The following is a 14,950-nucleotide window of genomic DNA, read 5'->3' as shown; positions in this document are numbered from 1 at the left end:
GGCTCTAACTCGTGTAACAATTATAATAATAGTGTAGTAGCGATGCCCTCTCTAGTACGTAGTACATAGTAACTCAATGTATTATAGGCTATATTTTTTGTAGTTTTTGTCCAAAAGAACCCAGACAGGGCTGGGCCAAACTGCAAGTAGTTATTTTAGTATATGAAATAGGTATATTATGTTTTTAATGTATAAATAATATTGATAAGTAATGCATTAATTACATTAATGTAGCAATTAATGATATCTTTTGTGTTAATTTATTCGGTTATAAACTTAATTAAACATGTTATTCTTATCTAAATAACTAATTTAAAGGAAAATATAAAAAATATGAACTCTCATAACATAATAAGACCTACCTAGTACCTACTAGGAACCGAAACTGGAAATTTTGCACTCTGTTTATTTTTTACCTAATGTAGAAAATAAGTGTTTGTTTGGAAATAAAAGAAACGAATTTGTCAGAATAGATGCAGGATGTTTGTTACTATTTCACGCAAAAACAGCTGTTCAAACGTTAGTTGAACTAATACATATTATGAAGTAAGGTATCCTATCTTTTACAATAAATTTAGTCATAAACATTGAACAAATAAACAAGTCAAATTAGGTTGTAAAATAATATGGGGACAGCCGACAGCTTTATAGATTTTAGAAAGAATTTACGAAGCATGTAAAATCGTGGGTGGAAACTGGAAACTCATTTTAATTATATTTTCCATTGCTGCCTACATTAGTTCATCTAAATAATTTCACAAAAACAATCATACAAAAGAAGCAATGAATAACGTTCTCGATTTTACGCTGCGCGTACACAACCGTAATAACCGACAGAGATGCAAATATAAAAACAATAAGTAAAAGCGAGATAAAAATCGCACGTTCCACTAAAGCGAGATGGAAATAGCATTTAACAATACGTGCGGGCGAGACAAAAACCGAACATCCGTCTTCCATGCTTCTGTTTCTCAATAATTCTCAATTCAATTTAGTTGTTTGCAAAACTTCATTGACGTAATGTGTATTCGTTTTGAAAACTGATATTTTTACGTGATTTTAATTGTAAATTAAATAACATCATTCATAAATAGTGTTGTGATATTCTGTACTGTGTTTCATGTGTTTTGGAAGTGATTAATTTTGGATATTTGATCCTAAAACCGGTTAGTATTGTACAATATTGTTCTGACCTCAGCTTGATGGTACGATTAAGTATGCTAAAAGAATCGTAATGGACTTGATTTCATTGCTATTATATATTTACTTGTAGGTATATTTTATCCTTTGGTAAAGATGAGTTCTTAAAAAACAAAAGCCAGTTCCTGGAATGATGGCGCCAAATTCAAAATGTAGGTTTCGAAGTTGTGTTTGTATTGTTTACAAAAATTATTGAGAGTTGAAAATTGGAATATAATTGTTATTGTATAGATGACGAGGTTTATTAAATATGAATAATCGTAAAACTTATCTTAAATATGAGTGTATAAAATTATTCCCTCATAATAACACATCTCATTTAACTAACTACCTATATTTTTTTTAAATAAACCATTTTTATTGCGAAATAATAATATTTACCACGGGCGAAGCCCTAGTTTGTAAATAAAATAAAATAAATCATACCCGCAAATGACCAACGTTAATAATTATTGTTGAACGTATAATTCGAAATTCGAATTTCAAAATTACAACTTTAGGTTTTTTTTTATAACTTTTTATAACTACCATATTTGGATTGACTATTATCATTACAACGAAACAAAAATAATCTACATTTTGGCTTTTGTTGTACATAATATTATGTATATTCTATAAAATATATGTGGGTCGATCAACTTTTAATGGTCCGACGGTACACGCATCATGTCCCTGAACGATAATTAATAAACATGAAATCAGAAAGAGTTAAATTGGTTTTAATTATATTCCTCTTAATATTTTCTAACATTATTGTGAACAATATTTTACTTGCTTTATTAATTTGTGCGTAGTTTCATGGTTGTCCAGAGACTAAATGCAATTTTCCAGTACTATCACATTTGTCCCCAAGCTACTATGCATAAACAAACTTCGCATCACGAACACATACTATCACGACCATAAATACCAAATAGACTTCTTGATTCAGTTCATGATTATTGACATAAAAACATACAAATATTTTTTTTTTATTGGATATAATACGTTTTTCAGGCATTTTACTTTTGTCCCCATAAATCACCTACATGGCACAGGTCTCACAGACAACCGTAATTTAGTTATGGAAACAAAACACAAATGGCGCGGTAGATTCCTAAACAACAAGCTAAACACAACAATTAACTGTCGGGCTCAAACGCCATTTTGATTGGTATAAAATCACGGCAACAGTCGTCCGAGCGATGTTGGTGAGTGTGGGGTGGCTTTATTGTCAGTCCGTCAGACAACTGTGATTAAAGCATAAGTACTTGATGCATTGTTATCAATTATACTACACGAGATGCGCTTTCGTCTATAATTTAGTGTGAGCTGAGATTAATATATAAAATAACAATAGTATTTGCTTGGCGGCTCAAAACGTTAAAAATGTCCCGCGGACAACCAGTCACTGGGCCAACCAAAGTGGTTGTACCATGGACAATTTGGTTGTACCTAGGACAATAATTATATAAAACTTATACTTTAACAGTTAAATAGTTCATGTTTTGTTTATTACTCGGCTGTTTCGGGAACACATTTTTATTACGCGATTTTATGTCTAGTTTAATTGTAATTTTAACATTTCAAAAATCAAGACGCTTCTACTACAACTAAGATGTCCCCATATGAAAATCACATTATACTTCATTCATTCAGTTATATCGAGAATCAGTTCATTTTAATTAAGTAAAATCAATAATACGATACGTAACAACCTCGCCTTAATAGTTTTTTTGTAAAAAATATCACTATTTCCGCTTTACTGAAACTTTTTTATATATGAAACATTATTTGGTTGTTCAAAAGACATCATTCGTTTCAATTTTAATAAAAATATTTCGTATTTTGGGTGTAAATAGAACAAATATCAAAATATTATTTATTATTTAATATTAGAAGAATTTGTTTTAATTCTTAAGGGAATTTAACATTTAAAAAAGTACTATTGTGTAAGTTGTCCAAAGGACATTATTTCCCGTGAATAGATCGGTTCGTGAAGGTAAATCCACAAATGTATTAAATCAACTGCACTGCTGCTTATATAATCTTAATCTACGAAGAATTATCTTCTAAATGAAATAGTAAAATGCTGAAAATTAAGTAAAAAAAAAAAATACGAGAAAATTATGATCGGGACCTTTAAAAATTGATTGACCCATGTACTGTTTGTTTGTATATTTTTTGTAGTGCAGAGAAATACTCGTAAGTTGTAAGCACAAAAAGAAAACTGCGTACTTAGGTACGAACTACGAAGGTAGGTAGATACCTACGTGGGTTTTTTAAACTGGTTTTGCTTTGAATCGTAAATAGTACTATCACAGACTAAATTAAACGTGTAGATAGGTTAAAACCCAACATTCAATCTTCAAATGGAGTCAGGAGTATGGACGTCAAAATACCGAAGTTAAATGTGGCTAATTACTAATTAGCCACATTTTTTGTGCCACTCCTGGAGTTCCTAGACCTTTTTAGGTTAAATATTTGATTCGATGTCCCCGAATTTCATTATTTTGTGCTGTTTAATCGATAGCTGGTAGTGGATTTTCTTAACAAACTGCTTTTCTTTTCCAACAAAAATGCGTAGTTTTTGTGAAAATCGAAAATGAAAATTATTTTTTTTAAGGTTATTTTTGTACTAAAAACGACACTTTTATACCATTGTCGTATTAAAACTTCTAGTAATCTCGCACACAGGCAATATTTTTAAATATATTGCCGTATTATTAGCTGTGTTTTACCTGAAAATAAAACACATATTAAATACTTACCTATATTTGAAGCTTACTTCATTGAGAAGGCACCTAGCTTTTTCCGCCTATTTTGCCCTCTCTTTCCGTTGTATATATGCTATCTCTCTCGCACACCTCTCCACCAGGTGGCGGGGCGCACGATAATGTGCGGGCGCTGGATGTTTTTTCATTGAGTCGAAATCCACAACAGGTGGACGTTAAGTGTAAGCTTCAAATATAGGTAAGTATTTAATATGTGTTTTATTTTCAGGTAAAACACAGCTATTAAACACTTGACCGTAATTTGAAGCTTACTTCATTGAGACCTGTTTGTTACCCACCTGGTGTACAATGTGACGCCAATGTGAATATGAATACATAAGTAATTACTTATTTCTTTATTTGAAAGAGTAAGGTGTGCAGATAGTATACCTACTAATAAATCACACAAATTTTTATATTATATAATATATTAACAATCCCAGATGAAAAGTTAATCAAATAAGAACCAAAAAGTTAATCATAATGATTAAAAGTATTAGAACTTATGAGATTGGTTCAAGCGTACCTTAGTTAACCTTTTTGGGCTTGAAAAGTTAAAGTTACTACAATTTCCACTATCTTTAGCGTAAATCTGCGAAAGCGCCAGTAACGACTTTCAATTACGCATTTAGATGTTACTTACAAAATGAAGCAACAGCTGATCCCGACGAGGCAAAAATACCTCAAACTCAAACCTTTATTTATTCAATTAGAACTCTGCAGAAGCATCATTGAATCATCTTAACATAGAATTACCAAATGTCTCAACTCACACAGTTTTAACCCAACCTGCTACAAGCGGACAAGAAGAGACCTTGGTCCTTACTTTTGGGGTCAGAAGTAAATTTAAAAGGTCACCCCTTGAATAAGGCAATAAAATAACAAAACAGGTAAATGGTTTAAATTATAATACAGATTTTTAACATCCAACTAAAACGTGCGGTATCTTTTAATGTTTAGAGCCAACGTCGCAATCATAATCTAAACATGGCTAGTACTTTCAGTACAATGCATGAATTATTTATTTAAAACTGATAGGTCCTAAACTCTGTACTGGAAACAAATATACTGAACTCAAGAGACTAAAATGATAAAGAACTTATCTGTGTCCCAAAACTGCAATTACTACAGCTAAGTACGTCCTTTTAATCAATTCAGTTTTAAGATATAATTATGATTTACATCAGAACTTATATACCGAAAGTCTCGGGACTACATAACGTGACTTATTTATAATAGTGTTTGTGCATAACACTAGGCAGTCAACAGCTATATGAACGTCAGATAGGAAAAGAGCCAAATTTATCCAGTCAGTAATAAAGGATTTTAACTATACTTATTATAATTCAACCAACTACTACTAGCTACTCCGTACGTCTTTTGGGTAGACGGAGGCAAATAGGATTTTTATTCCAACTATATCATTTGATATTTTGAAAATGTACTCCACATTTTCATACCGTCAGAGTCATTTTGCAGATTATAGTGGTGCAGCACTGAACACTGTCTATTAGGTGGCTGGTGCTGCTGACCGGGCCTTCAGTTCCGCTTTCCAGAATACCTTCACCCTTCTAGGTGCTACTACTACTGAAATAGCGGTACTCTATCGCGTCGTTCAGGTCTCTAACTGACAGGATTTCTCATATTATCGTAACAACCTCGCTCGTTCTAATGCTGGGGCCACACTAACGGGAAATGCCATTAATTAACGCGATAATGGCCGTTAACTTTAGGTGTAGCCAGTATTAACAACGGCATTAACATTGCCGTTTGGCGAGGCGATAGCTTTATCGCGAGAATTAACGCAATGAAGCGGTCACACTACGTCCATCTTGCTAGAATTTTAGTAAAATTAACGCTGTTTTTATCGCCAACAATCGGCATTCACGTTGACCGTTCAAGTGTAGCCACCCACTTAACGCCTTAAAAATTATCGGAATAATTATCGCGATAAAGGGCATTAGACGTTAGACGTTAGTGTGGCCCCAGCATTACGAGAACAAATTATCGCCAAGGAATTCTGCTGCAGGATAATGGCAAGAGAGATTATAAGCTTAACTATGCATTATTATGCTCAGGAATATGGTGGATTTTGAATACTATCGTCGTCTGAAAGTATCTCCTTTCGATTAACTTCATTAAGGATGCAGATCTGATCCCATCTTTGTTCCGTAGGAATGCTACGACAGTCTAAACGTTACACTGGACAAAGAAAATTGCCCTAAATATAGTCTGTTGTTCCAACATCCGTAATATGGCTAGCCTACCTTGCTAGCCCTTGATTGTAACTGCTACCAATGCAGGCATTGCTCTCGTGTTGTCCACAGTTGTGCGAGTGCAAAAATGAAGAACAGAGCTCGTGGGGAGCTATGTCCAATGAATCTGTGTTAAGATTATGACAGTATAGGACAGTTAGCTGTGGATGCGAAGACAGGACATTACTTTATTCATCCGTAAACACGCGAGGCAGCCACGGACAGCGATATAGAGCTTTCTCGTTAGGGTAGGGGTTCCAAGTAATATCTAATAATAAGAGGCTTTTGTTTGGATAGATTGACTTTCCGTTATTTATCCTCTATCCTATGTAACTCAACAGTCAGTATTCTCAGTATTCGTTGAGTACTTAAACGTTTTACGTAAATAGTTGTATATAACTTTATTATACAATATAATAATCCTGGTGGGATGACAAGAAACTTGTCTAACAAACGATTATCCTAATCCCTCAGCGATTTATTGTTTGAGCCCTGAAGAAAAATCTCATGGGTGCAATAATGAGGTCAAATGGGTTGAAAAACGAGTCAAATAAATTGCCTACAAGACCGGGCAACTAAAATAGGCCTATGAGAGGTCAAATATACGTAATCAATCGTTTGAAATTTGAAATTTGATTTTGAATCAATCGTCATTTGTTACATTCAATCGCTTTGCGATTAAAAAATCTCTTCCGATGTTTTTATATGAAAATTGGTCGGCTAGTGCCATTGAATGACGATACCAAACATACCGTTGACACAAGGCTTGGTGACAATCCTCGAAACCACCGCCACAAATCATCTGCGAGATGATATTTGATCCGACTCGCCTTCCTTTGTTGTGAATAGGCTTTACATTGGTAAATACGATTTGTTCAATTCCAATTTCCATAATTGGTAAACCAATGGTGGTTTCCCGATTCCTGAAGCGTAAACTTTTAGGATACGAAGTATCAATTTCATGCGCCCATTATTTGACGTCTCTAACCTTTATTGTATTTATTAGGTCATATTACTATTCTGCCCACTGTGAAGAAGATTTCAAAACCTTTTTCTACCTACCTTAGAAGAGTGAAGATCCGATACGGTCATATCCAAAACTTCTTTCGTGGGTCCTCGTTGACGAAAGCAAATATCTATGATCATTTTAATGATCAATCCTTTGTATATTTGCACCAATCGCCATCAAAGCCCCGCGAGGGCTGATATATATTTGCACCATGTCTCCGTGAGGTACTGTTGTAGTCAAAGCCCCGCGAGGGCTGATATATATTTGCACCATGTCTCCGTGAGGTACTGTTGTAGTCAAAGCCCCGCGAGGGCTGATATATATTTGCACCATGTCTCCGTGAGGTACTGTTGTAGTCAAAGCCCCGCGAGGGCTGATATATATTTGCACCATTTCCCTGCGAGCGACAGCTGCGCGAGGGATGTTTGTAACTAGAAATAAGTAGGGCCTGCCAAAAAATGCTTAAGAGACACCCTGCGAGGGTGGATTTGACCTGGCTAACCCCTGCGAGGAGTAGTGGCCACATTTATGTATTCTGCTTCGAGCAAGAATACACCTTAGTGCTAATATAAAATTAGCAGTAAATAATCATTTAAATAATATAGCAATTAACAAGGTCCTTTAACTTATTTTCCAATGTTAGCGACAACTGTCCAGGATGAATTAATAAGAATTGATTTGACAATGGTAATTAATTATTATGTTTATATAAAAATTCATAATTCAAATCAATTCACTAAATTTTAAAATGAACTTCGATTCATATTTATTTTTGTTCATGCAATCGATGTAACATTTAGTTGCTTTATATCCGTTAACATTCCTTACGAACGCAACCATACCGTCGTAGGACGTTATATTTAATTGAACAAAATAATCTCCACTCACCCGCAATTTTTTACTTTTTGTCAAGGTGTACAAGTTTATAATATTATTCTAAAACGTTAGAAGTGAATTGTAAATCCTTTGAAATAAATGTATCTAAATCTAATTTATATTAAGGTATCTCGATAATTATTATACGATAACCCTTTCAGCACAAGTTCAGTAAACCAAAGAATTTAATTGTAAAATTTTGGTACTTACTCGTTTAAACAAAAAAGTTGCATCATTTGAAACATAGGAAACGTAATTTTCAATCAAATTAGTCGTGTGTAATATGTCTATTTTCACATAAAAACGGATCAGAACAATACTCATAAAAGGACACGTATAGACTACGGATAGTTTTGAATGTGTGGTACATTCGTGGTACAACAATCCATCATTATTCAGTTGAGCGGTAACTCCCGTACGATTTATAAAATAATATCACAACATGTTCTGACATGTCGTGACTTCTTGGAGCTGACTCATCTCGTTCGATAATTTTTAGTAATAAACTATTATAGGAATTCCGAACCGTTCCTAGCGATAACGACAATGTAATAAAGTCGTAGCAATGGATTGTATGCCTGTAAAGCTTTGAGTTGGCTCATATCCATACTAAGTAGGTATTAATTGTAATTTTTCCAAGAAAAATTCACTTGTAACCTTGTAATAAAAACACATTATTAAAAATGAAATAAATAATTAAAAATATCTATATACAAGAGAGGGTATTTGATATATCTAGTAATATCAAATAATCACAAAAGTAATAACTATTAACGATTCGAGTAAAGCCGAACGGTAACACCGTTAAAATAGCTTTACTCACAGTATTAAAAATTCAAATATTAATTAGTACATATTGCATAATGAAATATTTCAAAGGAAAAGTTACTATTTCAAGTAAAATGTAACGGTTGTATCGTTAATTTTAAATATCTTTATTCATGCTATTAAGTATTTAAGCATATTGAAAAATAAACTATTGCTGAAGGATTCATTAAAAACCTCAGCATTTTAAATAAAGTCCAACGATTATACCGTTGACTTTAAAGATTTTTACTCATTTTTAAGTAAAATATTATTAATTTATTAGAATAGATGTAAAAATAACTCACTGTACCGATCCGACGGGATACACTTTTTAACACTTTTAGCACTTGCTTTAAGCAATACTTAATAGCACCAAGGTTGTAGTCTTGTAGACAACCTTCTCGCGGCGGAAGCTAGACGCCAATGAAAAAACATCCAGCGCCCGCACATTATCGTGCGCCCCGCCACCTGGTGGAGAGGTGTGCGAGAGAGATAGCATATATACAACGGAAAGAGAGGGCAAAATAGGCGGAAAAAGCTAGGTGCCTTCTCAATGAAGTAAGCTTCAAATTACGGTCAAGTGTTTAATAATTTATTTATAACAATTTCTTAAATTATATTACCTGAAAAATGTAAGTTTGTATTTACCACGTATTTACGACATGCCATTATAGATAATAAATGTTATATGACGCGTTCACAATTGTAGATAATAAATATAATTCGAAAGTGATTTTTAAAATGAATTTGTCAAAAATAATTTTAAGGACAGCGCTAGTCGTCCGCTAAACGGATGAATAAAATAAATTAGTTGTCCGATTACCGGATGAATAAAATAATTTAATCGTCCGATAATTCTTTAGAGAACTGCCGCACGTATTATAGGTTTTTTGTAAGGGGAAGAGAGGGGGGAGGAGGGCACACGTAGGTATTTGATTTTTTTTGCGCGTCGACGGAGCCCCGCGAAGCGGGGCTCCTATTTCTGTGTATTTTTTTTTTAAGAAACCTAACCTAACCTAACCTAACGGCTAACATAACCTAAACTTGATTTTTTTTGCGCGTCGACGGAGCCCCGCTTCGCGGGGCTCCTATTTCTGTGTAGTTTTTTTTTTAAGAAACCTAACCTAACCTAACCTAAAGGCTAACCTAACCTAAACCTAACCTAACGAATTGAGGGCGCATATCTCGGCCATTTTTTATTTTAGAGAAAAGTTGTTCCTATAAAACATGCTTATATTAGCGTAATCTTTACGATAAAACAATATCTTTACGATAAATAGGTGTTATAATGACACCAACTCCATCAAAAATTTTCTAAGTCCTGAGCCCCCTTTGCTTTAGTCCAACCCAACTAGCTTTAGTGTTAAAAGGTTATCTAGTAATCCGAATAATCGGACGATTAAATTATTTTATTCGTCCGGTAATCGGACGATTAAATTATTTTATTCATCCGGTAATCGGACGACTAATTTATTTTATTCATCCGTTTAGCGGACGACTAGACACTAATTCGTAATTTTAATTTAGATAGCATTTGATAATAACAAAAATTTTACGATACATAAATAAAATACAAACAGGTTGTTTAAACCTACGTAGTTTTTTTTTTGTTTGAGTGGGAATCGCCCTAAAGTCGCTTCTGGCACTCGCCGGCCGCTGCCGCGGCACGCTCGCTTCGCTCGCTCGGCTCGTGCGGCAGTTCAACAGTTAACCTAACACGCTCGTCGCTTCGCTCCTCGCTACCTATTTGAATTCTAAAAGTAAAAGTTAATCGATTTTAAAAACTGAAGCAAGTGAGCTATAAAAAAAACATTAAAAATTAAAATGTATCATTTATACTCTATGATAAGCTAGTATATTTGTATTGCTAAACTGTGATCTGCGTCATATTAATTAATCTGTGTTATCTGTGGCTTGTTATGAATACAAAATATGGAACGATTTTTGGCTATACTAAATTGTTAAAATACTATTTTAACAAAATAAATTGTAATATGTAAATAAAGTAATAGGTACGTAAATACAGTAGAACCTCGATAAGTTAAAGTCCAAGGGAAACACAAAATATTTTAAGTTATAGAGGTTTTAAGTTATCAAGGGTCTATCCATTTTCACTGCTTCTATAGCTTTTAATTTATCAGCGTAGGTGAGGGTTGTTAGTTTTCTTTTTGGACTAATTTTAAGCCAGTTTTATCACACAGTAAGTAAAGTGATGTTTCCAGGACAACGATCAAAAACTTATGAAGTAAGTCGTTGTCATAAAGCTAACCGCCGCAAATGTTTGAAGAATTTCGATAAAGCAAACAATAGGTACCTAATGTATTGTTTACGTTAAAAATACATAGTAAACACGTGCAAGCAATAAATACCGAAACCTTTTGTTTTGACATTCTTTCAAAATGACTCATTGACAAAAAATTTTATGTAATAGAGGTTGTGGAAACATTTTTTTAAGTTATTGAGGGCCAATACAGAGATTATTTATTTAAGTTATAGAGGTTGCGTATTTTAAGTTAAAGAGGTTTTGGGCTCTGATGGGAAGGGAACATATTGTTTTGTGAAGTTACAGAGGTTTTTATGTTATCGAGGTTTAAGTTATCGAGGTTCAACTGTATATTTAAAAATAATGCGTGTGAGTGTGATAATTAGACATTTTGATACCTACTATAATGGCTTAAGAGTTGCGTTTTTAGTACAAAAATAACCTTAAAAAATATCATTTTCAATTTCGATTTTCACAAAAACTACGCATTTTTGTTGGAAAAGAAAAGCAGTTTGTTAAGAAAATCCACTACCAGCTATCGATTAAACAGCACAAAATAATGAAATTCGGGGACATCGAATGTAATATGCAGCCCCTTTTTATTTTTATTTTCTGCACACGTGAATGAAACCGCGGGCTAAAGTTAGTCATAGATTTTTCTACGCGTGAAATAAGAGAAATGAAAGTAGGTAACAATTATGTGAACAATTGATTAGTCAATATTTTAAAATGAACAATGATTCGTAAATTCATCTTTACTTCTGTACTATTAATAAACAGCTGACGAGTTTGTTTGAACGCGCTCATCTCTGGAAATACTGGACCGATTTCAAAAATACTTTTACCGTTGGATATATTGTAGGTACTGTGGTAGGTACCTACGTGATCTCCGTGTGTTGAGTGCTATAGGTACCTAATACCAAAATAGGAACTTTACAATTTTTGTTTGTCTGTCTGTCTGTTTGTCTCGTTTAATCTCTGGAACGGCTGGACCGATTTTGACGGGACTTTCACCGACAGATAGCTGATGTTATAAGGAGTAAATTAGGCTATTCTTTATTCCCACAGAAACCGCCCGGTGCAGCTAGTATACGTAAAGGATATAATTTAATTAGAATTTCAGTCTAAATTCTAACTACGCACGCGCGAACGAAGTCGCGGGCACAGCTAGTATGTTTTAATAATTAATTAGTAATTACCAACCGAACAAAAAGTCAATTTTATTTATGTCTGTCTTGTGTTTAAAATAATCTCTTATTTCCTATCCTACTAATATTATAAATGCGAAAGTTTGTGAGGATGTGTGTGTGTGTGTTTGTTATTATTTCACACAAATACTACTGAACCGATTACAATTAAATTTAGCACACATATAGAGGGTAACTTGGATTAACACATAGGATAGGTTTCATCCCGAAAATCCCACGGAAACGGGAATTATGCGGGTTTTTCTTTCAAAACGCGGGCGAAACGGCGGGTGGAAAGCTAGTACATATTTTATAAACCATAAACATAACAGATACGTTCTCATTATACCTACTATGTATGTTTTCGATATGAATAAGCAGAACAGATGCTCATATTTTAGTTAAATGTTTATTTTTACTGATAAATATTTTATCATAACAACGCCCCTCGAACAGAATATATTATGTACCTACCTAGAGGTATCAGAATTCAGCACATTACTATGAAATCATCACTAATTAGGTACTACATATAAAACAAAGTCGCTTTCGCCGTCGGTCCGTCCCTATGTATTCTTAAATCTTTAAAACTACGCAGATTTTGATGATATTTGGCAGTGATGTAGCTTTAAATTAATGTACCATAAGAATATATACTTCCCTTCCTCGATAAATGGACTATTTAACACCGAAATAATTTTTCGGTCGTTAATCGGTTAATCGGACCAGTAGTTCCTGAGATTAGCGCGTTCAAACAAACAAACAAACAAACTCTTCGGCTTTATCTTAGTATAGTATAGATCTGTGGTATAGATAATATTCCTTGAAGAACGAAGATGGTTCTAATGGAGAGAAAACGTAAACATGTACTACGGGCGAAGCCGGGACAGACCGCTAGTTTTTAAAAATTACGTGATCTGTGTTCTGTATTATTATTGTTAACTTTGAAGCATTGAACATCAATGTTTACTTTTTGTGTAAAGTATCGACTTTGAAATCATTTCAAAGATGGCGGATCACCATGTATCGGATTTTCCTCGTATCGATTACGATATTCTTGATTTTAGGGCTGCCAACTGTAGATAATTTAAATAATATTATTAATTATTTTATAGCGGTAAGTTATTTTTGTCATTTTTACGATATAATTAATTACTTTATTTACTTAAGTTTAGTTTGTCAATAGAAAATAAAAAATAATATTTTTGATAATGCTCATTATCAGTAGAAAGTTAGAAACCGTTTAGAGGTACTTAAATCATTCTCATATTTATTCTTTTAAAAATAAACTAGCTATTTCCGCGGTTTTACCCGCATTGCTCCGCTCCTACTTGTATTGACTTTTGACGATACAATAATATGGCTTGCCTTCCTCGATATCTGGACTATCTAAAACTGAAATAGTATTTCTTCGAAGAGATTAGCGAGTTCAACAGCACAAACAAACTCTTCAGCTCTATATTATTAGTATCACTGTGAGTATCACTACATCACTACATAGTATAAAACAAAGTCGCTTTCTCTGTCCCTATGCCCCTATGTCCCTTTGTATGCTTAAATCTTTAAAACTACGCAACGGATTTTGATGCGGTTTTTTTTTAATAGATAGAGTGACTCAAGAGGAAGGTTTTAGTATATAATTTATTAGGTTTTAGAAAAAGCGGGCGAAGCCACGGGCGGTAAGCTAGTAGATAAATAAAATACTTTTACTATATAACTGACTAGCTTTCCGCCCGCGGCTTCGCCCGCGTTTTCAAAGAAAAACCCGTTCCCGTAGGATTTCCGGGATAAAACCTATCCTATGTCCTTTCTCGGGTATCAAAATATCTCTATACCAAATTTCATGCAAATTGGTTCAGTAGTTAAGGCGTGATTGAGTAACAGACAGACAGACAGAGTTACTTTCGCATTTATAATATTAGTATGGATATACCAACCCTACTGTTTGTTTAGCATATCTCTTGATATGGTACCTACTAGTTTGTGGTTTTTGTCAAGTTATTGCAAGAAAGGAAGTTGACAATTTGATACGTATATATTTGCTATACTATATTGCAAAATGGTTTCGCTTGCGTTTCTCGTTACCTAAGTGATAAAATTTACCAATAATTACAATTATGCAGTACGTACTATTTTCTGCCCGCGGCATCGCCCGCGTTTTCAAAGAAAAACCCGCATAGTTCCCGTTCCTGTGGGATTTCCGCGATAAAACTTATGTGATAATCAAAGTTACCCTCTATGTGTGTGCCAAATTTAATTGACTCGGTTCAGTAGTATTTGCGTCAAAGAGTAACGAACATCCACGAATGCTCACAAACATTCGTATAATTTATGTTAGTAAAAGAACATGATGTATGATATCTTGTGTTTGAGATTTTTAAACAAGGTTATATACCTACTAGCTGTGTCCCGCGGTTTTACCCGCATTGCAGCTCAGCTCTTATTGGTCTAAACGTGCTGATTTAAACGTGCCTATAGATTTCTCCATAAATATCGGCTAGGTATCAAACAGTGAAATAATTTTTCAATCCAGACCCGTAGTTCCTGAGATTAGCGTGTTCAAACAAACAAACAAACTCTTGAACTTATAAACAACAATA

General features: G+C 33.9%; 1 protein-coding gene across 2 annotated transcripts in view; it reads left to right on the top strand.

The window, feature by feature from the left end:
• Positions 1-990: 990 nt before the first annotated feature.
• Positions 991-14,950, top strand: part of LOC149895620 (uncharacterized) — a 30,276-nt gene continuing 16,316 nt past the window's right edge. For both annotated transcript variants that reach the window (XM_090119129.1, XM_090119127.1), the window contains exon 1: positions 991-1,166. The gene's annotated coding sequence lies outside the window, so the exon portion shown is untranslated. The remainder of the gene's footprint in view (positions 1,167-14,950) is intronic.

The sequence above is a fragment of the Colias eurytheme genome, chromosome 31 (assembly GCF_061535395.1).
Source record: "Colias eurytheme isolate Ceu_HAF_F1 chromosome 31, ilColEury1 Martin Lab GWU primary, whole genome shotgun sequence".
Taxonomy (NCBI): domain Eukaryota; kingdom Metazoa; phylum Arthropoda; class Insecta; order Lepidoptera; family Pieridae; genus Colias; species Colias eurytheme.
This window is presented reverse-complemented; position numbering and strand designations above follow the sequence as displayed.